The sequence below is a fragment of the Malurus melanocephalus genome, unplaced genomic scaffold (assembly GCF_030028575.1).
Source record: "Malurus melanocephalus ecotype Western Australia unplaced genomic scaffold, MMel_1.1 scaffold_19, whole genome shotgun sequence".
Taxonomy (NCBI): domain Eukaryota; kingdom Metazoa; phylum Chordata; class Aves; order Passeriformes; family Maluridae; genus Malurus; species Malurus melanocephalus.
The window spans coordinates 4197387-4225269 of NW_026623251.1; the positions used below are offsets into that span (position 1 = coordinate 4197387).

A 27883-nucleotide genomic window follows, 5' to 3' on the forward strand; every position below is an offset into this window, starting at 1 on the left:
ACTTCCTTTCTCATCTGTGTTTTGTGTAAATAAAGACTGACCTAGTTTAGGCATTAAAATGCTGCTGGTTTTGAATCCCAAGTGGAAAAGGGGACTTTTGAGTTTATGGCCTGGTGAAAAGAGGKGTTTCTGCTGGCTCTTGTTGAGGAGTTCATGCCTCTATGCTCCTCTGTGTTCTCTCTCCCTGTGCCTTGATGTGACATCCTGTGTCCATGCTGTGAACTGGGGAGGGGAATCCCTGAAGCTGTTGGGACCAACAAAGATGCTTTACTGACAGACTGCAGATAGTGTTGTAAGAAATGAGGCTTTTATCATTCTGCTGCTTTTGTCTCTGTCTCTGCCTTTCCGTTTCCTGCTCATGATTACCTTTGAGATTTATTAGATTTGAGCAATTTCTACAGATGGATACTATTCTGCAAGTGCTGAATAGGAGTAGGTGACTATGAGACTATACCACAGGAAATCAACTTCTCTGTTAGGCAGCAGAGAGTCTGTGGGAGCCGGAGTACTGATGAAGAGAAATTTACTATTTGAACAGCTAGAAAAGCTTCAATTGAAACTCTCATCATCTTGAGTACTACAGAATGCAATTCTGAAACGTAGCCGCAGGGAAGCTTAGTAATTTTGTTGCTAGTGAAACTATGTGTTCCCTATTCTGTTCTCTGCTGTCAAATGCTTCCAGAAAAAAAAAAAAAAAAGGTAATAATTATGTGGTAGATAGAGTAATTTGAGGCTCTAGATGCCACTAGGTGGCAGAACCCCTGCATGTATTTTCTGGATTGCTTTCTGTGTCTTGATTCTTCATCTGAGTATATTGAAAATACTTTTCAGCTATCATGTAATGAGAATAGACATCAGTAGGGATGCTTACATGCTATCCTAATTGGGTTCATATTGACTGTTGTTGAGGGAAACGTGGARGGCTTGCAACACACCCTTATCCTTTCTTGTTCAGACTGCTACCCCTTCTGAAAAGCTTGCTTCTCAAAGTAGTTGCATTTAGCTGCACTCAGATGTCAACACATAATTATTTTCTTTCCCTTTTACTTGATTCTGCTGTTAATAGATGAAAAATTAGATTACAAAGTGACATTTAAGAGGAATGATTTGTAAAGAAAACAGTGGCAGGAACATGGAGATGGTGAATGGTTTAACTTATGGTAGCAGGTGTGATTTCTGAGTGTTGGAAACTCAGTGCTTTGGGGTGACTCATTTGTGTTGGTGAGGCCCTTGTAGTTGAGTAGTTATCAGCAGGAAAAAAGTGTGTCTTGAAGAATACATGTTAATGATTCTTTTTTATAAGGTTCCTCTTCTCTTAGTGCTAGTCTCTGATTGAAGCGTGCTTGTCATCCATTCAGTGTGGAGATCATTTTAGCTTTGTTTTATTGCAGTTTTTACTTACAGAAAAGCTGGGATGGTGGCTGAAAACAGTCCAAGAATAGGGTCATTGCTTGCCTGTATTTATTAGTTGAAGGCTATGTAGTTGTGGGTCTTGTAGATGGGATAAATTCTGCAATTATTATGTATGTTTGCATGTTGTATTAACTGGGATACTGCCCTTATCCTGCATTAGAGTATCCAGTGTCACTAAGGTAGGAAGGTATCCACATCCTCGTGAGCTCTTCTAATGAAGACTTCTATGAATGGATGCTGAGTGATGAATCTGRTCCATACTGATTGACGAATCTAAAAGCAGTATTGGTCTATTTCTTTTGGTGGTGAATTTTAAGGACATCACCTAGATACTTCAATTTGGAGTATTAAAACTGAAGTGTCAGATTTCAAAGCAACTTCATTAGGGTTTGCAAAAGGTATCAGAATCACTTAAGATAATGTGATACCTACTCTGCATTTTGTATACAGTTAATGCTGTGCTGCATGAGGGCAGTTTAATTCAGATGTTTCTGACCACCTATAAAGAAATATGAAGGGATAACAGATTCTTCCCTTTGTTGAATAAATATTGCTTTATTTTGTGCTTCTGGAATAATGACAYGAATGACAATGACCTTTTGAATGTGATGTCTTGGAGGAATTTTATAARTCTCTTATTTATCAGTAAGTTCAAACAGAAGTTTGCATGCAAATGTTTTTTTTCCCTTCTCAGKTTTCTTTCAGCATTCCAGTCAGCTGTGCAGTCTTCTTACTCCTTTACCCTTTTAGTATGTCTGCTGCGCCTGTTTCTAACTGTCTCTTCCCCAGTTACTCTGCCTCAAATCAGTCCTTCCTTCTGATAATCTTCCTGGGTATGCCCACACCTCCTGAATGCCTCATTCCTTCCTTCATCCTCTGTGGATCTGCTCTGAACAGCTGATCAGGAAATGCCAGTGCTGTTGCAGCCACTGTCCAGCTCTGCAATTCCACTTTGGGGATGTTACTGGGGTGTTTGTGAACTTGTGCTCTTGGTGGTGGTGCTAGATGTAACTCTCATTCTAGTCTGGCCAAGGTTGGTTTGGGTTTTGGTGGGTTTTTTTTGGTGGTTTGTTTTTGGTTTTTTAAAGGAGGAGATTTTAGGCTGTCAGATGCAAGCAGCATGGCCTGTCTTGAAAAGTTCTTTATTGGCATGCATGTCTGAATCTAGTTTGTCTCTACTTTTCCTTTTAAAACTATTAGTGTTTGTTTGAAGTGTCTCCATGAAATGTGCATGGAAACATTGAAGGAAGTACTGTGAAGGAAAGAATTCAGCCAAAAAACAGTAGTTTTCGGAAAGGTGCTACTTTGGCTGAGTCTCTTTATCGTGGAAATGTCAATTGAAACAACAACCCCAACTATCAAAAAGTCATCTGTTTTTTTAAAATAGACTATGCTGACAGAAATGCCTGAGGCATCTTGGTGTTCAGAATCATGTGTATAGTTTCTCTTTTGTATCCTGTYCATGTCATCAGCTCTGTGTAATTTCTGCCTACAAACCAATACCATGGAGATCGTTCAACAGGCTTTGTGGTGTAAAAGCCATGGGTATTTATGCATAATATGCCTTCAGCTCCAAGTTATGCTGAAAATATTGTTTTCCTGCATCCTACAGTATTTTCCAGATGATATTTCTTGAAAGTTTGAGGTTGGTTGTTATAAATTAGATTTTTATGGGTTTTTTTTTTTTCATTTTAAATAGAACTTTAAAAATCGTGCATAGTAAGCAATCTTCCTTTCAGAAAGAAATTTGTTGACTCTGTGTTTTCCTGTGATGTGTTGAAAATAGCTGATGGCTGGATTTTTGCAACTTGAGAGCTCCAACACACAAGATCTGTGTGATGCCTGGTGAATCTTGTCAGTTGAGACAGCATAAACCTAGAATACTAAACTGGTGATGAAAGCATGTTTGTACTGAGCAGGTGAGCCATGATATCTGGATGTAGCATCCCAATTTTGTTGACAGTTTGGAAGTGGTGGTGATTCTTGATGAAGCTATTGCAGTCAGGTAGAAAGAAAATAAGCTTTTTAACCCAGCTCTGGGAGACCTCAGATGCTCAAGAATTCAGTGTTGGTGAAGGGGGTTACTGAAATGTAGTGGGCATGTGGAGACACTGAAAGTACTATAATTGCAAGGATAGCTGTGGAGTGTGTATTAAGAATTGTGGTATTGGAGATAATGGTGTATTTCTGTTGGTGAGACAATGACTAATATCAAAGAGACATTTCCCCTTTGTGGTAGAGGTCTTGCATGGGGTCTTGATGGGTTTTCGTTCAGAGAGAGGAACTGGAAATCCACCATGAGGGAAAATACCTTGTGTAACACATCAGCCTTGGGTTATATTAGACCCTGCCTTGGAGTGTGTGGAACACTGTGTGATATCTGCCTGTGAGATTGGGTGACTCACTCAAAAAGAGGCTTGGCTTTAAAACACTGTTTTGTCCTGATGTACAGGGTCGTACTGAGGCTGTRTGAGTGCAGTGAGCTTTATTTAGAAATTCCTGAAGTGATAATGATGATCTTTTTAGCCTGCCTGAAACAAGATGCAGAGATGACGGACCATGCTGGTTTGAATGTCCAGRTCGTGGCTGTGGTTCAAATGAGTTTTCTGCTGGCTCCTGTGTGAAGAAATTTAATTTCATCCTTGCAGTTATTTTTTTCATTTCACGGTAGATGTAATTGCTAACTGGGATGCAAATGTTTTAATGCTCCAGGGTAGCTTGTTGTGGGATATTCTTTTTCTGCTTATTTATGAGAGTATGTCTGGGGACTGGTGCATTGGTCTGGAGTGTCTTGTGCCCCTTAGGGACCTCAGTGACCCTGGGCYGTTGGTTTCACAGGGCTTCTGTGACTCTGCCTGGCCAAGAAGCTAGGCAGTAAGCTTCTCTAGAGATGTCACACTGGGTTAAGTGAATTAGATTCGGACTGTGCAGCCGGTGGTTCTTACCAGCTCCAGCATGATCCTTTTTAGCAGGTGGATTAAGTCTATCAGCTCTGCAGTCCCTGGCTTCCATCAGTCTTGAGCCTGTGGATTCATTGGCACTGGAGAAGGTAAGTCCCTTAAAAGGGAATTTTCTTTGGAATAAAACCACCCCATCAAACCCAGCATCACCTTCAGTTARTTTTTGACGAGGCAATTGTAAGAGTTAGTGCTGTGTGTTTAGCCTTTTATCACTACTGCTGCACATGCCAAATTACCRTAACTTGGATCACAGTTCTCACATTTCTCAGCGTGACTTTTTGAGTCTGACAAAGTTCTGCTGGATCCAAGGGGATCACAGAGTGCTYAAGAGCAGTTCTGTGGCTTTCTCATGTGGTCCTGCTGCTCTGTTTGGACAGGGTAGGAGACAGATTACAGACTGCAGTTGCTGGCACTGGGCATCTGCAGAAGCTGCTCATGGATGCTCTTGTTCATCTCGCTCAGGGCTGCCCTATTAGGGCTTAGCAAATGGAATGTTAAAAGTACAGACATTTTATCTGTGGCARACAGGAAGTATCTCTCAGGTACAGCCAGGTTATACAGTTTTCTCTTTCGTGTTTAGAAGTTCGTCGATGGATTGTGGTTCTTAATGTCCAAAAATAATGACATAATTGASACTTCCGCTGTTTGTGGCCTGAGAGAAGATACAGATACTTACAATTCTTACTGTTCTACAGTGAACATTGGGCAGCAGTGGAAGGAAAGATAACCATTGTCTGAGTCAACTCACTCACCTGCCCCCATCACAGATCTTGACCACATAGGAATTCAAATACATTTCAGTTATTGATTCTTAATCTATAGAACTTGAAGTAGCAGTTAAATGGAGGGAAGAGCATTAACAAAATCGTCATGGATCAAGAATTTAAAAATTGGGGAAGAGGGATAAATGTTGAAAACTGTTCTTGACTTGCTTTCTAGACATAAGTAATGAGAGATTTKGGGTTTCTGATCCATTTGAAGCATCTCTGCAGAGGATACTGAGTTTGTCTTGTGATATTTCCRGCCTTTTTGCTTGGAAAACAGGTGCTGAATCGTGAGCGAGTGTTCACTGGAATTTATAGTACTGCTGCACTATAGTTTTCACTAATGAAACTTCTGTTGTAACAAATATGGGTTGTCATAATTCATATTATATTGTAGGTACCTTGATTTGAAACTTCCTCTTGTGTAGTCAACAAACTTGAGGGTAACTGAATCTCCCCTACTTTTCTTGTACATTTTGCTCTTAGAGTTTTCTAACAGTAGTCACTTTCTTTTCTACATACTAATATTTGTGTTGACTTTTCCTCAGCTAGTTGAGGGAGCTTTATATTCTTACATTTCACTTAATTTACCTCTGCAATTAACAATTTAGGGAGAAGTTCATTGTTCCTGATAATAAAATCCTTTCTCTTCTAGTCAAGACATCTCCTTTGTTCTGTACTGTATTCCCCAGAAATGGTGACGTGTTCCCACTTCAATATTATGCTAAAATTGCTCCTTGCTAATTGAATGTGGAAGTACAGGATAACTTTTTAGCACAGTTTGTAAGGGTTCCATTTCTATAATTCCATGGTCAAGAGAAAAAAAAATCATAAGTGTGTTTTTAGATGTTAGTAATGAAAATTTTAAAATCACATTTAACTGAAAAACTACCCAAAGCAATTAAAAAACCATGAAATGTCCCAAAACCAAAAAAGCCCAACAGCTGGAGAAAGTAGGAGAAGCAACAACCACTACCTTTTCCTTTCACTCTCTTCCCTTTAGAGAAGAGGTGTCTGAATTGCATTAATTTTCAGTATTTTGCTCTTGTATAGTCATGTTTAGATTCTCCATATTGTGCAGCTTGCCTCTGTGCTAGTTAGATTTAATTTTAAAAAAGTCAACTTCTTTATTTTCTTAAAGTTCCACGTTATGTAAGAAGCAGGTTACCTTTCCTAGGTCAGAAGACATGTAATAAATACCTTGAAAACCAAGTGCTTGGAGAGCTTCCTAACATTTAAGTGTGGTGGGAATTGCCCCAGTTGCAGTCTTCAGCTCAGACACAACCTCATTCTCATGCTTTCACAGAATGCTTGTCCTTGAACATGAAGATGAGTAACATAAATAGAAGTACTCAATATTGATTCCATGCTAGTTCTTTTTAATTCTTGTGTGAAGCATGTCTTCCTTAAGATTTGGATTTTGGAAATAAATTTATTAATAATTGTGACAGACTTCAGAGTCCTTTAGCTTTTCCAATCACTTTTGGAATATAAAATATTTGATGTGAATATTAAATAAATCTCAAKTCTTCTCTCTTCAGTAGTTCCCCTCTTCCCTTCTCCCCCAGTCTGTGGACAAACCTTTGCCAGTTGTAGTCTTCACCTGTAGTATTTCCACCACTGTTGGAATTCTTTTAATTCTGACATGTTTATACAGACGTAATTATTTTTTGTAAGTCCACGTTCATAACATTCCTATTACAATGTGCTCCCATTAGCTCTTAGTACCCAATATTGATGTTGTTTTATTTAATGGTGGGAGTTTTCTAATTGTTTTCTGTTATCACACACCAATGATTTTATTCTCTGAAAAGAATTCTGTTTGGTTTATGTATTTGTGTATATAATGTGTATGTCAACTGATATATTGCTGACTGAATTCTAAAATGTTAACTATAAAAAGTTTATTTTAAATAGTRTCTAAAGTCTCAGTTAAAAAATAAAAGGACTGTCTGTCCCTGTAAGATTTGAAAAGCAACCCTAAAATATTTTGGAGTAATATACTTTGTACTCAGCCTCATTCCTGTCTCTGCATTGCCTGCCTGTTGCCTTTTACTTTCAAAGCTGGCGGTACAGGTAAAAACTTCAAAGATTGAGGAAGAGGATGCACTTGAGCTCCCCTCAAAGCACTTTAGAGAGGAAGTACAACTGACTCATCTGAGATTGTCTATACAGCAAATGCTGGTAAGTGTATTAAATGAACTGGAAAAAATTGTCTATGGTCTTTTAATTTTAGCAGTCCTGTAATAGGACTACTGTTTAGATGAAAATGTGTGTTTGCTTTTAAAGGTGAATGATGCTAAGTTAATCATCCTGTCTTTAATACATCTCTTCTGTTATCTTGGATGGCAAGTTGTCCATTTCTTTCAAACAATACAGGAAGTTACTTTCCCTAGCCTGCTACCTTTCTTGACTGGCTTTCTTCCTTATAGTATATTCTCCTGWTCCTTTCACAGTAATAATATTTCTCAGCAGCAACTCCACTTATCCACATACTTAAAGCACTACTTTTTTGGTGGAGGGGGGGAATTGATTCCTGAGGTATCCGGGGACACATAAGTGAAAGTGTCATTTGCTAACTACATTGAGTGTTTGTAACACTCAAACTATTTTGAACCCTTCTGTAATCRGATTTATTTTATGTCTCCATAATCATGGGGATACACGATATGATAATAGCTAGATGAGTGTCAGCTGATTAAATTGTAACTGCTCTTTTCCACATGCATTGGTTAGTGCAAATGCAAATTCAGATTTCTCAGTTTAGTTGAAATATGCAGTTAGGGCAGAGTGAGCCAAGGATTTCTTGCCAAGGATTACCTGTTAGGTGCTATTGTTTTAAGACAAGGTAATATTAACATGGTTTATATAGCATATTTGTGTTCTTGATATCACTGGAAGTGGAAATTTAAAATTTGACCATTATTCTCCATCCTTAGTTTCTATTCTTGTTATGTTTGCTTTATACACTACTGCTGCTCTACATTAAACTTTTTTTTTTGTTTGTTTGTTTGGGTTTTTTGGTTTTTTTTGTTTTGTTTTGTTTTGCTTTGTAAGCCCAAGAGAGCCCTTCAGTAATATAGTAGATTTTTGTAGCTTCTTTTAGAGACAATTCAATTGTGGTAATTTCCTGGGAAAAAATTACACAGCTCCTTTCAGATGCTTTGAGTTTTGTTTTCTCTGAATTGATCTTCTCTACCCTACTTATCCCTACCCCCACAAATTTCCAAATATACTTTTTCATTGGTTTAATTCTGTCAACTCCAGACACCTTCAGTTACATACTTCTGAGTAGCTTTAGGTGTTAGATATWTATGTCATTGGCTGAAAAGTTTTGTGGAAGTTATGCTTAGACCACTAATGATTGTGTCCCAGTGAGACACAGAACTTTTGTGCACTTTTGTATTTTTTTTTCCTTTTTTGTGGGGAGTTGCATGTAGCAGGCTTTCCATCAGTAGAGGCTGGAATCCTTGTTTCCCTTCAGCATTTTCAAACTTGTTTCTTAATGGCTTGAGAGGCTGTATTTGAAGCAAATCTCTGCTTGCTTATCTTACAAACTTTTCTTGCATTAACAAAAGCAAAAATACTTTCTGAAATACTAGTTGTCCCCTCTGCTGCACAGCTATTGAAAACTCTTGGTAACATTTTGCTTTTCTGGTGCTGTYTTTCCTGGTAAAACGTTTCCATGTTATAATTACTGATGTAGTTAATAGGGAACCTTGAGAAGCAAATAGGCTTTCCATGACAATTTATTAAACATTCATAGAAACATCTGCTGACTCCAGTAAGGACTGAAGTAAATGCCACACTGTCTCATGGGAACACTTTGGAGCTTAAGGCTSTAAGAGGCTTCCAACACTCCAAGTTAATTTTAGCTATGAGACAGAAAAATTCAAGGAACGGGAYACTTAAGGCTGTCTATTTGAACATTGAGAGACAAATACAACTTCACAAAGGTTCTCTTACGAACTCTTTTGTCCTGAAATACCCATGTCAGGATGTGAAGTGATACCAGACAAGCGTCAGTGTGAGTACATGGGTTTTGTCCCTGTGCAAAGGGACTGGAAACTGAAAGGATAGAGTAAGAAAGGCAGTGATGCCTGTTGATGGGAACTTTGATTAAAGAAAAACAGGCAGTGGTGTGACCAAAAGTTGGATGATTTAAATTAAAAAAACAGAAGAGAGAAACCAAATAGATGATAAAGTTGACAATTTGAGGTCCTTGTGAGTATCAAAGAAGAAAGGCTGAGTTGTGATGATGGCAGGTGTGGTGCACAGGAAGGAACGGAATGGAAGTAACAAAAGAGCTGTTAATGTCATAACTGAAGAAGATAACKGAGTGTGTGTGAATTATGTGCAGTTTTGAGAAGAGGAAAAGGGAGAAGGTGAAAAAGGCAGTCACTTAATAAAAGCCTAGCTCTGTARCTAGGTGAGGATAAGACAGTCTTGAGAAGGCTCCGGGATGCTTGAGCTGCTTGAGAGCAGTTGAGAAGAACRCCTGTCACTGCGAGTGGAAGAGTGTCACTCTTAAGGAAAATTGTCTTACTGGGTGATGAATCATTGACAGGAAAAAGTACAGAAGATACAACTGAGCAAAGAGAAGAGAATTAATTCTCTGGGGMAGAAAAGTCAGCTGTGGATTTGGAATGTAAGGGCTCTCTTTGCTTTTGATTTTGACAGAAACATGACATCTGACACAGGTGATACTGCCATCCTGGAAAGTCATTGTAGTGTTAAATACCTATTGAAGGGCTTTTGGCAGCCTGATGGTTTACAAATGTGTTCAGACAGCATTTGATAAGATAGATACTGAGTAGTGGCAAGGTGCAGTCTCTCAGGGTGAAGAACTGCAGTATTGCCCACTTAAAAGCTTGTTTTTCTAGGTCAATGCATCCGTGTGAAGAAATCTTCCTTCTGTTATTGTAATTAATTTTATATTGAAGCAAGGTGAGTGAGTTGGGAATGGAGTACCACTTAAAGCAATGTTAGAAGCAGTGGTTAGGTGTTTGAAGGTGTTTTGAGCACTTCTGTGTAGAGTACCTACTGGGTCAAGATTTTGATCCTGTAGCATGAGGTTAAATCTTCCATGCCCTGGAGTAAGGGTTTTTGTTTTGGGTTTTTTTTTGGTTTTTTTTTTAAACCTGTTGGTCTTCATGCTTAATGGCACATGTTAAGCTTTAAGGTTTTGGAGGTATTCAGCTTCTGATTTCGAACTGGGAATCTTAAGCTCCTCTTCAGTTATCCTGGCTAATTCCACATGCTTCTTCATTTTCATAGGGGTGTTCTGTGTGTTTGAATGGCAGGAAGATTGGGTACACTTCTATGTTTATTCTGTTCTCACACAAGCTTAATGCTTGTTTCGTTCCCCATTTAATGTAATTTTTAACTTTCCTTTGCCATGGTTTTTCTGCTTGTATTTTGCTGCTAAAGGTGTTACCATAATTTTGATTGAGTGGTTTTTAAGCACTGTCTGAAAAATACAGAGCCCCAAATACAAAWGCCTATCTATTTTTGTGGAGAAATGGACCTATAACATTTTCATAGGACCAGAGATTCACCAAATGGTTTGGGTTAGAAAGGACCTTAAAGATCATATGGTTCCAACTCCTCTGCTCTGAGCAGGAACACTTCCACCATCCAACTTGGCACTGAACACTTCCAGGATGGTACATCCACAGCTTCCAGGGCAACCTGTTCAAATGCCTCACCACTCTCACTGCAACACTTTCTTTCTTTCTTTCTGATATCTAATCTAAACCTACTCAATTTAAAGCCATTCCTCCTTGTCCTGTCACTACATTCCCTTCTAATTTGTCCCTCTCCATGTTTCTTGCAGATACCCTTCAGGTAGGCTGCMATTAGATCACCCCAAAGCGTTCTCTTTTCCAGACTTAACAAACCAAATTCTCTCAGCCTTTCCTTATAGGAGAGGTGTTCCATCCCTTTGATAATCTTTGTGGCCCCTCTCTGGACTTTCTCCAACAGGTCCATGTCCTTCCTGTTCAGGGACCCCAGAACTGGATGCAGCCCTGCAGGTGGGGTCTCAGCAGAGCAGAGCAGAGAGGCAGAATCCCCTCCCTCCCCTGCTGCCCACCCTGCTTTGGATGCAGCTCCAGACTCTCTGGGCTGGGAGTGCACATGGCCACGTCATGTCCGGCCTCTCTTCCCCCTGCATTCCCAAGGTTCTCTTCTTTTCCCCAGGGCTGCTCTCCATCTGTTCACCCCAGCCTGTGTTCATAGAGGGGTGTCCTTCAACCCAGGTGCAGCCCCTTGCACTTGGTCTTGTTAAACCACATGAAATTCACATGGASCTGCTTCTCAAGCTGACATTTTGGGCTACCCATGTGAGTATCCCTCCAGGAATACTCAGTGGCAGTCARTAAAGGGACTCCATTCTTTCAGCTTTTTCACCTTAGCTGAGGTGTTGTCTGAGCCATGTTTGCTTTACATAAAGTGAGCTCCATACTGATCTCAAGTCAATAATTCAAACAGATATAACTTCATTGATGTGTTGTCTGTATTTGACACACAGATGTTTTCTGTGGTTTAATTTATTTTATCAAATGATGACATTTTTCTCATRTACTGTTGTTTCTCATTTCACCTCTATTTGCTAGGTAGCTGTAGTTCCTGGATGTTTACACCTACATGTAACTTAGTGGACAGAGCTAAAACAGAAAAARATTTTTTCTGAGACATGTTTTCTGTAAATTATAGTAAAATTAAGTAACTGTCCTTGAAAACTGTATCATTTGTGGAATCAGTGGTTTATTTTCAATTCTCCACTCCTAAAGATGGAATTTCAAAAACTTTCTTTAAAGAAACTTCTCATAAAGAAAGTTAACRTCAAGAAAATGTGAACTTCAAATAGAAAGATGATCTCATTCTTGTTTTCTCTCATCATCTTATGTATCATCACATCAACCTCTTGTCTGTAGCTAAGATTTTTATACCTCTAAGTTCCACAAAGATTGAATTTCAAATGTGATAATGCCTGTAAGTTTGGCAGCTGAGATACCTGTCACTTTTACTTTAAAATAAAWGCCACATTTTTTTGATAAAACAGTTGTAATACTTGTAAAAGGCATGYTAGAAGCATGAAATCTTATGACATCTTTGTCATGTGTCCTTATTTTAGACAGGTAAATTGTCTTAAATTGGCTCATGGAGTTCCTAAAAACAGTGTTTTGCACTAGTCAATACATTTTATATTCCTCCTCTTCAAAGACTTCTGAGAATTGATAATATGTTTCCCTCTGTACAAAGATTAGATCAATTTTGCAGCTACTTTCCTAAATTCCAACAAAAGGAATAGGTAAGTATAACATGCTTGTCCAGGCACCATAATAGCAGTAAGTCCTATTCCTGTGTAACTTGTTGCACTCCATTAAGCTTTGTCAGGTTCCCCCAGTGTTTAGATGACACAGGTTTGGATGCATGCCTCAAGTGAGCTTTTGGCCTCTGGCAACTGTTCATAGCAATCTTTCTTTTGTCTCTGATTTCTTCAGCAGAGATTCCTATTTCAGAGATGTGTAGCAGGGGAGAARAAGAGATATCAGCAAGCCAGTGCTTCTCTCTAGCCTCCTAATGCCTCACGCAATTACTTTCCCTTTTTCTTCCTCATTATGGTTTGGTGGTGAGGTTTTTCTGGACTTTCACATGCAGTTTAGATATCCATGGTATAGAAATGTGGCTGAGATAGAAGTGCACAGGCTTCCCTGATGACCTTGATTGACAATTCTTTTGCTTCCTGGTAGGTGGGAGCCATAACACTTAGTATAAGGACTCTGTTGTAGGCTGGAGGAAGAGGAAGACTACAATAAACAGGACAACTGGTAAGTAACACTTACCCCCTCCCATAAAAGTCCTCCCAATWTATAGCAATTGTTCTGGAAAAAAATGATTGATTCTGCATGAAAATATGTCCATGCTTGAGGCTTCCCAGAAAATGTTCTGTATTACCTAGTGACATACCTTAAACTCTCAGGACATCAGAGTGGCAAAGAAAAATTGTTTCAAGTTTTGAGGGTGCAAAGGGCAGTCTCAATATGAGAGGCTTCAGGGTAGCAGGTATTTCCAGTGTATTTCTGGATTAYAAGTGCTCAAATACAATGTTAGGAAGTGTATTAATTTTTGCTGTGGGTGAACTTTCCATTCTTACCTGTCAAATAGAATAGCATGGTTTCCTACAAAAGGATTAAAGGCATTTCAAAGCTACATCTGCTGTTTATCTGTACAGCATTTTGATGTTGTAGGCAAACATGTTCATGAATCAAAATGCCTCTGATATGTGTTTGGAACAATGTGTTTCATTGCAGTACTCTAAATCTTTATGATTTCTCGGTGATGGTAAAATAGACTTAAGGATGGACTACTTGGTTTTATATATCAGTAAATCCCAGTAAAATAGCACATGTATTTGTAACCAGAGGAAGAGAAGGCTGAAATAGTGACAGCAACCTTTCTTGTCCATCTGTACTTGAACAAAATGAGTGGTGCCACTTAAGTTCAGTATGTGTTGCAATTACTGCAGCCATGAAGAGCAGGTGGCTTCTCAATGCTTTGTCATGAAAATGRTTTTCAACTTCTCAATGCTGTGTGCTGAAAACAATTAGTTTTAAGTACAGCATCAACACTGCAGCTCTTTTTTAGTGTTRGTTTTCAATGTAAAGTGCATGAGCGTGGTTGTTGTGCCAGAGCCAGCATTAAAAATTACTGGAGAGGTTTCAGGAATTGTTTTGCCCTTGTCCACCTGATAAGTTTCATAAGGTACTAGAAGGCAATGATAGCACATAGTAAAAGCTCTGGTCACAATAGGCTGGGAAAGTTACTGTGTTTGGGTGAATTTTGCAATAATTTTGCAGGTGTAATCACAAAAACAGATTGTGGAATGCTCATTCATTGAAAAGTGGTTACCTTCTTTCTGAATGGGCAGTGAGTTGGAGTAAATTTGTGTTTTCAGGGTGGCAGCCTCCAGAAGGCCTAGAGCAGAGTTGGTGAGGTAGTGATGCTGACAAAGAGATCTGCTTAGGCAAGTAACTTTTTACATTATTTGCTGAAATTTGCATGATGATGAAAAGCTATGGGCAAAGCAGGACAGATGGATTAAAAATGCAGCATCACATGAGTTTGCCTTTGGATCTTGAGTATCCAAGGATAAATGGTTTCTTTCTGCAGGATAGAATAAAGYATTGTTACAAATTAAAATTGCTGTCCCTTGCATCTATCAACAGTACTTTAACAAGAATGGGAAACATTGGAGGACGAGACACGCTTGGTTTGTTACTGGGCTCTTTGTTGAATATGTAAATATAAACTAATCTTGTAATCTTTGTAAATGTCAAACTTTTACTTGACCTCCAATTACATGCAAGTATTGCCTTCAAAGAGTTTTACTTAAAAAAAAATCAGCTCATGATTCATAATTTAATACCTCCCTTGGTTTTATTGTCATCAACTTTGCAAGCTAGAGTTATTTTTGGCAACATTACCATGCTGTCATAGATTTCCACCCTTCATGCCTTGAAAGCATGTGTCTTAAAACCATATTAATGCTTTTTCAGACTTCCTTTACTTCAGCTCTATATATAAGTAGTCTGGTAACTCAGCAAGCTATAGCAAGACAGACTATATGAAATTTTCTGTAAGTCTGGCAGGGTTCCTCCTAAGGCCTTTGAAATAGAAATATTCTTTCCGCTTCAGTTTCTCAATCTGAGAAACTACTGTGCAKCTCTGTATAGCTTAATAAAAATTAGAGGGTGCTCATGTATTTTAGTATCCCTAATAACAAAGGCAGTTGAGGCTAAAGGGCCAGGCTTGCTGCGCTCTGAAGACAAATGGAGTTATCCCACAGTTGATTTTAGTGGACAGTTACATTTTAAGCGAGATTATTGAAGCTGAAAGAAAATGGTGAATTAGTACTGAGAACTTACTGGCTTCCTCTTGGAGCTATTAAAAGTCATAAGCATTTAACTTGTGTCCACTCTCAGATGTCTTGAAGGAGGAAGAAACACTTTGGCTGCACATGTCAAATAAAAGGTGTGCTGAAGGCTGGCACATATGTCTATAGCCCTTAGCTTGCTGTTAGTTACTCTGTGACCCTTTCACGAACAGTTTGTCTCCTACAATGATGYGGCTGGGAGAATGTCCAGTAGTAGTTCTAACTAAAAACAGCATTGGTTTCTGCTTTGATATATCTAGTTAGCATCCATGCCATCTTACCACTTCTGATTGGGAGCAAAGGGCTTGATAGTCAGAAGAAACAGATTCAGTGCAAGACAGGTCCTTTTTTTTTATTTTCTCACTTTTCTTAGAAAACATGAGAAGTCTGCTTAATTGCTTTCTTCCCTCTTCCTACTCCTCTGAGTTGTTCAGAAAATTGTAGTTGTAATATTCTTACAGGTTTCTGTGCAGCTTTTATTTCCCATTCCACTTGTTCCCATACGATTTAGAAAAGTGGCATTTCCCCACTCCAGCAACAGCTGATTTTCCTCCTCAAAGGAACTATATGGATGTAACTAACAACTTCTACTTATATGAGAAATTTCCCATATGGAAATGATCAAAAGACATTAACTGCAAAGTAGTGTATGGCATGATGTGGAAGTGCCATAATTACTGGTTCTCCATTGCATGCACAGGGAACCATCAGCCATCTGACTAATAATTGACAATTTATAGGTGATTATAGCTAATGGTGGTTGTTATAAATTATGCATGGACCTTTAAGATTAAGAAAATACTCCAAGACCAGAAATTGCTTCAAATGTGTATCCTACTTAGAGTGAGGGATAAAAGACAACTGGTTTGGAAAAGCATGCTTTCCTGGTAAATTCAAGCWTTCAGGGTGTTTTAATAACTGTTTTGAACAGTAAATGAACTCTACATGATGAAGGCAAGCGAGGGAGTGATGTGCCTGGGTGTGTGACTAATAAGTACCGCAGGGCAGAGCAGCACTTTCCCCAGTTAGTTGCTCAGCAAAAGGTTCAGATTAAAGCATTTTTGTGAGGCTTCTCCCTTGGAGATTCCCCACCTTGTGTGTACACTTGAGGGAAGACTTTTCTGCTTTGTAGCTCTTCTTTGATTTTTTGCATTGTCTTGGTGACCTATACTCCCCTCATTGTTTTCATTGGCTATAATTTACTGCAACAATTCTTCATGCTTGCTTTATTAAGTGGGTGATGGGAACTGTAGAGGTGGTTCGTGAGTCATTTAATATTAAACAAGAGAGGAAAGAAGGGTGGCAAGAACAGCGAGTTTGTTTTTATAATGTTGATGATTACTGACTTTGCTCTTGAGGAATATTGAGTAATTAGCAYTTGCTTAACACAGACTTCAGTTGCACCAGAAGCTGAAATAGCATTGTTGGAGAGCAGCGTAAGTATCATGAAGGGCAATGCTAAATGCTAGGRTGTTGAATGCTGTAGTACCAGTACATTGGGATACTGTGTCATGTTAAAAGAGTGGATTTTTGTATTGCAGTTGGTTCTGGAAGTGGTAATAAAAAGCGTATGAATTAATGTTTCCACACGATTATGAGTTGCGCAAGAAGTAAACTATATTAGATGTATCCAGAGAAACCAGCAATCCAGGAATATGTAACAAGCTCTTCACACAACGCTTCTGTCCATGCTGTTTCTATTTTGGAGGGAGGTAAATACATAAACTTGAAATAAATACGGAGGGGGAGAGGAGACTAAAAACTGATCATTTAATGAACAATGTGATGACTGAAAGTCTGTTGGGATACAGCTGAAAGGGCATACTGTAATTAGGTCATTTGATGACCTGTTTAAGTAGCCATTACATACTGGAGCATTTATTCATTTTTTAATGAATAAAAGATCTTCACTGAAGATCTGCTGAGAGTCAAGGTTTTCATCTTCCTTCTTTCATTAATTTTTCCTTTTTCCAAATATATATACATGGCATCTATTCATATTGAGATTTCATAAACAGGCATTTTAGGTCTGCTAAATCATAGTTGTTACTTCATGTATCTCCTACTTTTTACAATGTCTCTTGTTGCAATCTCTGCAGAGAGGAGTAAATGCAGATTTCTGCAATTTCAGAGCTCCCTGTTTTTGAAATGAGCATGTTTAAATGTATGTATCAGTCTTAGTTTTAAAAATCATAAACTGTTCTTTCACGTCCTAAAATTATCTGACTTGGACTGTAGCATAGATCTAGCAGTAGCTTGCAGGAAAATAACATTCTGGAAACCGCATCATTCAAGGAAATTTGGCACTTTATTTTTACTATGTCCTTAACATTTAGCTATTCATGCAATTGCATTGCTCATTAATTATAAATTCCCACTTCTGCGGTTTCTTAAGAAGAGCTCTTGAGATTTTAATTGATAGTTCATCATCTTAAAATCATACTCCAATTCCTAGTTTCTAAATTTTTGGAWGAATATTTATGAATGGAAGGAGAAATATTTTCAGCACTAAGTGGAACACTTTTGAGAGGACAAGCCAAGATGCAATGGAGAAAGTGCTTGGTACTAATTTTAAGGGTTCCCCTATTAAGTTGCTAATCACGTCAGGCTTCACCTTCTGCTGCAGCACAAATGTGGAGAGTATAGTGCTGCCTATAACAGGTTTAACTTTGAAATARGAGAAATTAATGAAACCCAGGCATCTGTTTCCTGGATATTACTCTAAAATAAGGGGAGCTCTTCTATTTGGAGTAGTAGTTCCAGTAGGGTTATTAATTATGCCTCATTTCCTACCTAATTTTATTTGATAGAATTCAGCATACTTTTAGGTTACAGCATTTTCCAACACCAGATTCTTGTAYTGTGAGCCAGAATGTACCATCTAATCTGACCTCCAATTTAAAAGATAACTACAATTTTAGCCAGTAAAACTKAATTGAAAAGAATAATAGCAAGATTACTCATATGCAGTAAACAGTGAAAATATTCAAATGTGTTATATATCATCAATCATAGGACTCTTTTTTTCCAAAAAGCCCTTTCAATTGAAGTTCAGATGTTACTCTAAGATGAAAATGGGCATTCAGGCTAGTTGTTTCCAGATTACATAATAAAAATAAGGGTTTTGGATAAAAAAGTTGCACGTATGTAATGTCAAAACTTAACCTCAGAACAATTTTAACATACTGGGAAGAGAAGCAAAGATCTTATTTCTGCTTGTCGTAATGGATTTTCTGGTTTGGATGCTTTGAGGTAGAACTGTCCTGTATGTACCATGCTTACAGTAAGTCTCCCAAAATACTGAGTTTTCACTCAAAATATATTGTACAAAATATTTAGGTGAAACTAAATGCCACAAGAACTCATGTCTGCTGGGTGAAATGTTGKCATTAATGGTCTAGAATCAGAACTATTCTGTCTCGCAGAGTTTTGCTTTCCAACCAGGCAGTTTTCACAGGCTTCCTGATTCATAGCAAGCCTTTCCAAATCCCCACCTAGACCTTGGGAAGATCCTGCTTCCCAAGCACAGGGAACATCTGTGGCTGGTTTGTTCTCCTATTGTGTGCCTTCTCAGGCATCTCAGGGTTGGGATGCTGGGCTTGCTGTCTCTCTGCCTCCCTSCAGTCTCATCCTAAGATTGCTGCCACTTGCCCTTTCTGTGTATGGTTTGCTGCCTCCAGGGAAAGGGACACTTTCTGTCTTTCATCAGCTCTCACCTGAAAGAGTTCAACATACTGAGCAAAGCAAACTTGCAGTGTTCTTCATGGCTATTCACCAAATATTCAGTGTTTGTTTAACTGAAGAATTACACTCTCAGCACTGAGTACTACAGATGTGCCCCTGAGTGAGCAGTGCACTGCCCTGGGGATATCCCTGCACATTTTGAGATATCTGACTGCAGTACAGGAAGAGCATAGCTGTCTTGTCGAGCACTTGACAGGTTAATCCATGCTCTGTTGTCCCTCCTTTCCAATGTGTCTGTATGGGAACCTGGCAGAATTCCCCAGCGACCGTGGTCTGCCTTGGGCTGCTGCAGTGGCCCCACAGCACTGCAGCTTATGGTTCACCACAGGGTAGCTGCTTTGTGGTAAACCATAGGAAGTCTGGCTTGAGACCRTTGCCAGCTGCTGTTCCCAGTGCTGGTACAGCTCCAAAAGGGGAGAAAGGCAGTGCTAATGCAGGGTTCTACAAATAGCAAGGCCAAGGAAATGACATAAATCTAAAAACCAGTTATCTAAAATAAACCACATCTTTTTTTCTATTGCGATTTTTCACTAATAATAATAACGGTTCCCAAATGTCATATTTCTGAAGGACATTTTACTTCCACAAGGAATTAGCATCTTCAGCCAAAGCTTGAACTTTCCCTGTGATTATTAAATATGAGATGAMCTCCCCACTACTCTCTCCTTTGCGGAGGACTTCTGTTCTCTTTTTCAGGTGTAGTCAACCATTCTGGTCTCTTGCCCTATCATCTGTCATATTGTTTCAAAGTGTATACTTACCAGCTGGTTTAGGTTGACAGCTTAATTTTATTGCCATTTAGCTGATGTTATTAGAAGGCATCTTAAATTACAGAAGATAACAATTTTAAAATTACATCATCATCATCATAGTGCTGTGCTGCAGTCTTATGCTCATGAATAGTTCTTTTGCTTTGTTTTACCCACAGTATATATTAAAAACTGATATTTATTTGTTGTTGTGGGTTGTTGTAATCAAGTATAGCAGTTMAACCAATGCTACATTGATCAATGTGGCTAGCAATGCAGGCAGACTGCATTTGGTCCTGTTTTGAGGTGGTGTTACTTTTTTGTTTTTTAAGGGACGTTGCCATAATGTAAGCCTGGATGAGCTTCTCAAATTACATTAAGGGTTATACAGATGAAAAACAAAAATCTTTTTCTGTTCAACTTACATAGAAAGTAAGAGAAGGATACCAACAAATGCATAATTGCAAAGAATCCGTGGAAATCTGGTTAGCATGAAGGCTACCATTGGAAATGTGGTTTTGTCAAGATTAGTATTTGGTATCTTAGCAAGAGCTTAGTAAGGATCTAGGGATAATGACACTGGGATAGTCTAGTAGTCTGAGGGTGGCAGCTGCACTTTTTGTGASAGTGACCATTTGTCCTTCAGCCTCTCTGTTTAGCTGTTATCTTTTTGTGTTTTCTCTTAGGGTATGGTTACAGTGAGACAGGAGTAATACATCTGAATAAYTATGCTATATGAATATTCCTTATTTGATTAGTAAGCAGTGAACAAATACAGGTCATTTTAAGATGTAGATTGTTTTTGCATGGCAGGGAGCCAAACCTTGCCTTAGATATTGGCACAAAATGTGTATTCTGCATGTTTTCCTTTTGGCTTGCTCTTGGTGCATAGCTCTCTTCTTTAATCAGTTTAAGAGCCTTGCTAATGATACCTAGCTTGTGTTCTTAGGAAAAGGGTCCTAGATGAGTTTGTAACTTTTTTAGAACTGGAAAAGTTCTTCCTACCTTGTAAAACAATTTCAGTGTGTTTAGTGTATGAAGAGAAGTCTAATGGTTATTTTTATTACAATACTCTTAGCAGCAGAGAAGATCCTATTGAAAGGTAGGTACATGGACTTTAAAGATGAAGGTGTAAAAGATCTAGAACCTGCAAGCTAATACTTAGGAAAAAAAAATCTCATTAATTTAAGGCTGGTTAAGCTTTAAATTACTATTTTTTTTCTACCACTTGCAGTTTTGAAGTCAGGCTCTGGTTTCTTTCTAAAAAGATTCATGAGCTTAATTGGAGAACAAACTGTTTTGGCGAGATGGTAAGTGAGTGTTACAGAAGTCAGTTTATATAGTACGGATTCTTCCACCTGGTATTAAAATAGTTTTGGGATGCATATGTATGAATTATTACAAAATTTATTGGACTGGAGTGTAAAGCAAGGAAGTAATTTACGTGGTCTACACTGATAAAGATGAAGTTCTCTGGACTAGTCAGCATGGATTCACCAAGGTGAAGTCATGCTTGACTGATTTGATATGTTCCTTCCATGATGATATGGTTTGGTAGATAAGGGGAGAACAGTGGACAGTTGCCTACCTGCTTTTGGCACTGCCTTCGAAAGCATTCTCTTGGGGAGGGGCTGATGAGGTATGGGCTGGGTGAGCAGTCAGGTGAAAACTGGCTGAATGGCTGTGTCCACAGAGTGGTGATCAGCAGTTCAAAACCCAGTTGGAGTCTGGCAGTTAGTAGTGTACCCAGGACTGTGGACTGGAACCAGTCTTTCATTAATGATTTGGATGATGGGGCAAATTATTGATGATGCAGAGCTGGGTGGACTGGCTGGTACACCAGAGGGTCATGCTGCCATCCCTAAGGACCCCAACAGCCTGGAGAAATGGGCTGGCAGGAGCCTCATGAAGATGRACAAGGAGGAGTGGCGAGTTCTGCATCTGAAGAAAAAAAAAACCCTGACACCAGCAGTACATGCTGGGGACTGCCCAGCCAAAAAGCAGCTTGGCAGAAAAGGCTCTGGCTGTCCTSGTGGCCATGGGCCAGCGCTGTGCTCTGGCAGCAAAGAAGGCCGAGTGTATCTTGGGGCTGCCATGGAGTGTTGCCATCAGGTGAAGGGAGGTGATCCTTTCCCATCACTCAAGTCTGAGATGGCCATACCTGGAGTACTGTGTCCAAGTCTGGGCTTTCCAGGAGAGCTGTGGACATAGCAGAGTGTCCATCAAAGAGGATAAAGATGAATCATGACTAGAGCACGTCTCCCACGATGAAAGGCTGAGAGAGCTGGGACTGTTCTGCTTGCAGAAGAGGAGGTTCAGGGGTGTCTCTACAATGTGTATAGTGACCTGGAGTGGTGGTGTAAAGTGGACAGAGCCCGGCTCTTTCCAGTGGTGRCCAGTGCCAGGACCTGAGGCAATGGTCACACACTGAAACACAGGAGGTTCCCTCTGAACATCAGGAAACCTTTTCACAGTGAGGGTGACCCAGTGCTGGCACAGGTTAAACCAGTGTCTTCATCCCTAGAGATGCTCAGAAACCATCTAGATGTGATCCTGGGCAGCTTGCTCAGGATGRCTCTGTTTGAGTGGGGAGGTTGAACCAGATGATCTACGGAGGTCCCGTCCTGCTTGAACTATTCTGTGGTGTGTGAACAAGGACACTGCAATTACATAGAAGCTTTTTTAAAAAATAAAAATGGTATGGTTAGAATAGTATTTACCTGTCACAGCTTGTAATGTGATTTTTATTTGAAGTTTTTTGCCAAATTGACTATGTTTTTATTATATGTATGGAATAGTTAAGTGAGGCTCTGAGACTTGAATTGTTCAAGTTTGAAATTTGGACCTTGTGTATTGTCTTCCTGACTTAAAAAAATGCAATTGACTTTGTTCTAGGAAAAAAAAAAAAACCCCAGAATTTTCTTTATTATGAATTAAAAGACTACTTCCAAGTGCTTTGATGATGCTCTCTTCCGCAACTGTGAATTTCAGTATAGGTCTTCGAGGAAGAGGATGAGGAATATATCTATTGCTTGGCTGAARAAGATGCAGTGTTTACCTAGGGGAAATTTTCCAGGGTAGGCATGTAAGACAGGAAGGCGCTGGTGGATCACACTGTTCTCTCCTTTGAACATAAAAGMTAATCCTTCTTGTCAGTGCAACTTTTAAAATAAACCCTGAGGGGTTTTGCTTCTTTGAAACAATTGTGGACCAGTAGAAATAACATCCAATTCAGAAATTGTGGTAATGATGATCTAAATGTTTGAATTGATTCTTATTTTCTTAGTATGCATCCATCTTAATGTCTTCAAACTGAGGATTGTGTAAAAAAACTGAGGATTATGTAAAAATATTAATTATAATTGCATAGGAGCATTCTGCAATAAAGGATTGCCTTAATGGGAGTATCACAATGCCAAGGTACTGCAAGAAAATGCCMATTTTCCAAAATAAGTTTTCTATATTTTTGAAAGGTTATTGCAATCTCTTGCCCTAAAACCTCGGATGAGGAAGTGCAATTACTATTCTTTAGAGTGTRACTTGATTTTCATACTATGACCATTCAGTTTTAGAAGAATTTGATTCTTGGTAGTGTGTCTCACCATGTATACAGCACCCAGGTTTTAATTTCAAAGTTCGGTTGAGACATTCTTGTCTTATTTTCAGAATGTAGAAGTAGTAAACATGAAGTCTTAAGAAATCCAGWCTTTAAAATTAAATGTTTTTAAATACAGATGAACATTTTCTCTGCATGTGTTTATGTTTTGGGGGAGGAAAAAGTTCACCAAATGTTGWCATCCAAAATTAATTTTTCCAAGTAAGTTTGTTGCAAGTAAATATGGAGTAACAGCAAGAAGTTTTTTGGTTTTCTGCTTTTGTGGGTTTGTACCTCTCTCCCTGCTGCTTTTCATGACTGTCCTACTTTGCCTGAGTAATCTTTTGGTGTTTTTCTGGTTCACCAAAAGTGCTATGGTGTTTAGCATTTTAACAGGGTCAAAATCCTGTTTTATATAGTAGACTAAACCTTAATTTTCTGGTTTTATAATGATAGCTGCTTTAAAATTAAAAAKATGAAAGATACTGTGGAGTTTTTTGATTGTTCCCTACTGCCCCATAAATTGCTTAATCATTTAATTCATGGAACTAATTGAAAGCTAAGAAAATACTGTAAAACCACAGTATTTCTATTTTTCAAAATGCTTTTCATGTCATRCTGACTTTTTCCATCAAGAGAACTTCAGCAGGATGAAAATAATGCTTTATTGTGTGAAAAGYGCCCTAGACATGTTGTTTTTGACCTTCATCTCTAAAGCCTCATYGAGGAAGCTGTGCAAATCAAGTTGTACTCACTCACTTTTTTCATGTGCTGCTTGCAGTAYAACCTTAAAGCATGTCCTGAAGTGGTCATGTGCCACTAGTCTGTATTACTATATTTGGAGGTTGACAAATCGGCTTCACTTAATGAGGGCGCTTGAACTTACTTCTGTGGCTGAAGTAAAAGGCCTTCAAAAAGCAGCCCTGTAGAAGAGCCATGAAGAGTTTAAAGCTGTTCTTTCAAATTGCAGTTGCAGCAGTTTAAACTACCTCATGGTTAGTGGTGGGTGGTTCCAGTATGGAGAGTTTCTTTCTTCTGCTGGCTGAACAGCTTGGTCCTTTCAGCCCCCTCCCAGTTGTCTGTCCAGATCAGCCTCTCCTGTCCCCTCCACCAATGTCTCTTCTACACTGCAGCTCTTACCTTCCCCAATACTCTTCTGTACATGGCATGAGCAAAGTTCATAAGTAAAAAATACAATTGTGATTAGAGCTTTTCTCTCTACTTCTGGTTTTCTTAAAACAGTKTCTGTTATAGCAGAGTATGGTGTCTAGCAGCACTGCAACATCTCTCAGCTTYAGTATGGTTATTAGTATAAAAATATAAGTTTAGTATAAAAATTACTCATAATACTAAAAACAGAAGCAACCGATTAAAGTTTGCCGTTCTGGAGTGTTTTGTCCTTGCATCATAATCTATTTTACCATGTCTCTGTTCAAAGAAAAGCCCAGAAAGCCTATACATAGTAAAATGTAGTGATACATCTGTTCTTTGAAAGAGTTAAAGATTTGACAGGGCTGCTTGGATTAGGTTACTTTCTGATAGGTGCAATTGTGATACATTCTGTGCTTTTTTTAATGTGTCAAAAGTATGGATTTGTTGCACTTTGGTTAACAGAGAAACTGGGGAAGATGATCCAGGTCACCAAGGTCTGAAACGCCTTTGCAGATACCCAGACTTGTCAGTAGCRTTATGTCAGGATGGGGAAATTGGGTTCATAGTTTAGATACTTCAGCTGGATGCCTCAACTTGAGTGTGTAGGTGATACAAAGCTCCTTGTCATTGTTACACAAGCTAATGCTGTGTTTTATGTTTTCCTGCCTCTTTTTGCACCTGTCATGGCACCTGTGCTAGGCAAAAAAAAGGTGCATGGTATGTAATTAACAGCTAAATATGTGGTGATTGCCAATTACTCTAAAAGACAAAACAGTGTTGAATTAAAATAAAACAACAATAACCAAACAAAATAATCCTCCCAAATCCACCCACCCATCCCTMCAAAACCAAACCCAAACCCWACAACAAAGAAAYGGCCTTTTCTACTTTTCTGTCTCTCAAGTTGCTAGACAATGGCAATAATCAGTTATTGCCTTCATTCCTCCTTATCCTTAGCTTTTAAGAGTTTATTTTCCTGTATTTCAAACTCTGTCTTTATTTGATTGGAATGGGCAACCACTTTAAAACCTCTCAGGTAGAGGTTTTAGCAGGTTGCATAAGCTTGAGAAATTCAAATAAAAAAGGGTTAATTTGCTTTTAGCACTGGAAAGAAATGCTAGTTTTGGTTCTCCTCTCTCATTTCCWTGAAGAAATCTGAGTTGACATTGCTAAAATGTGATATTTTTTCTCCCTAAGAGAAAATCTTGGTGCTGAAATAAAAGAATTTTGGGTTAAAGGGCTGGGTTTGCCAGTTAGAAGCAAACAAAATATGATTTCAGTGGGAAATGATAAAAAGTGTTAAATTGCATTTCATCATTAGAAATTAGTAAGTAAATCAGGTACTTTTAATGCTACCTTATTTTGTTGTTTTGTGTGGGTTTTTTTTCCTCCATATAGTCCTTCATCATAATGGGCTTTATATTTTAAAACTTTGAGCAATATCTGTGGCACTTGTGCTTTGGTTTCAAAGAAAACCAGACACATAGATCTGAAATGTGTTTGAAATCAAGAGTTCAAGGGCAGTGTGTTGAATGGGCTTGCAGATGTAGTGACCAGGTGGCAAACAATATAAACAGGCTATTTTAAGACTTTTTTTGGAATGGAATGGGCCAATGCTGCTTTAAAAAAATCAAATAATATTAGAAACCTCTTGACGTTTTCAAAAARTTAACAGTTTCCATCTGCAAAAGAAAGTAACTGCAGTGGACTATCCAGAGCTGAAGAGTCTGTAATAAGGAAGTGTGTAAAGTACTGCATTGGTCTCCTTAGAACATGTCTTTACCACTGTTCCCAGTGTAATATGTGGGGCAAAGCYCTGCAGATGAAAGTGCAGGATTAATGCAACAAGTAAACAAAACAACAGAAATTAGGAAAAATCAAGTAAATCAGGGAAAAGAATCTATCTTTTGTGTGAGTGCTAAATCAAAATGAACCTGATAAATTGCGGTGAAGAAGACCTAGCTTTTGCTCACAAGTAATACATATTTATATATATGAAGTAAAATTGTTCAAGCTACCTCGGGGTACAAAAGACAGATGAACCTTCTGCTCTAGAAAGGTTGAAATGAGTCTTTTGAAATGAAAGCTGAATCCAAGGTGCTTGTTTCTCTTGACACTGTTTCACATTCACCTTTCCTGATGACAGTATGTGCAGATCTCAAAAGGAGTATGCCCAGGCACTTGTGAAACACTCCAGCCAGAGTGCTGTGAGTCCAGCTGCTTGCAGATGTGCCAGGGCTCCTGCCTTGCAGAGGAAATTGCCACTTCCAGAGGTCAGTTGTTCTTCTGGAATAGGTTGGACATTGTGCAGTTACAAATGCCTTTATTCTGCCTCCTGTTTCCCTCATACTTTACAATTGCCTGTTTGTTGGATCTGAGAGATAATTAAGTAATTTARAAGATTAATTGGTTTCATAAATGAATTTGCATTCCAGGGATTCTGGAATTGCAGGAAGCTATTCATGCAAAAAATGCCTTTGTGCTAGGTCTAAATAGCTCTATAAATGTGAGACCTTATTGGTTTTATTACTGTAGCCTTTAAACAAATAACTCATCTGTCTTCAACATGATTAATTATTTTAAACATTTAGGGTGAGATTGATTGTCAAAGATGATTACAATGTTTTTATCTAATATTTTTTYCAATACAGGATTTAGAATTTAATTAAGATGTTGCTAGCAAGCTGTCTTTTGCATGGAAGAAAATATTATCTTTGTGTACTTGTTTGATTAACAGTAGTTATGGTTAATAGATCTATTGAAGGCTTATATCATAGCAAGACAAAATAATAGTTGAGYTTTTAATTTTTTGTGTTTTAACCAAATGGTATAAAAAAACTCATAAGTTCCTGATCATAGGGCTTAGATGGGCAATTTCATCTGTTTTTTATTAGTATTTGCAGATCTCAAGGCCCAGACTGGAATACTGTGCTGTAAAGGATGTCCCATAGTGGGGCAGTGTAATCCTCTATAATTTTCTTCTGATGTAATAAGRCTTTGGAAATTGGGGAAGGGAAACATTTATGTAAACAAATACCACTTGCCTTCCCCTAAGTCCCTGCSTTTCTCAGATGCAGCATGTGTGCTTTTGTTTTGGTTTTGTCCTAGATGGCAATAATTAAAGACATCATTGCTTTGCTGTAGATTGACATGGGTGTGGAAATGTTAGTATGTGGAGTCCTGATYTAATTTATTGGATGCAGCTTTCTCATAGTTTCTTTTAGTGAGCTTTTATCTGTTGTTCATGAAGTTGGTTTGTATGTAAACCAAACTTCTCATATAGCTGTTTATATGAGTCAGAATGTTTCCAGGAATTTCTTTGGTATAATATCTTCCATTTTATTAAAAACACACTAGTCAGCAGTTGCTAAGCTTGGGATATACAATTTGGTTTCAAGTTTCCAATATATTTCCTTAGAATTTAGAATCCAGTGAGCTTCACCTATCTCATCCTCCTTAAATTCAGTTTTACATTTTGTTCCATTTTGTTTGTAGGTGCTCTCCCCACTTTCCTGGTTGCACAGTGGGACTTTTCCCACTGCTGCTGATGCCCAGATGATCWTCTT

General features: G+C 38.5%; 1 protein-coding gene and 1 long non-coding RNA gene across 3 annotated transcripts in view; both read left to right on the forward strand.

Moving 5' to 3' along the window:
* CRIM1 (cysteine rich transmembrane BMP regulator 1) overlaps nucleotides 1–27883 on the forward strand; it is a 172382-nt gene that overhangs the window by 25942 nt on the left and 118557 nt on the right. The window lies entirely within an intron of this gene.
* LOC130588831 (uncharacterized) lies at nucleotides 3181–27861 on the forward strand. Its single transcript, XR_008967033.1, has 4 exons — nucleotides 3181–4462; nucleotides 7202–7321; nucleotides 12895–12972; nucleotides 27813–27861. It is a non-coding gene; the product is annotated as an uncharacterized LOC130588831 (long non-coding RNA).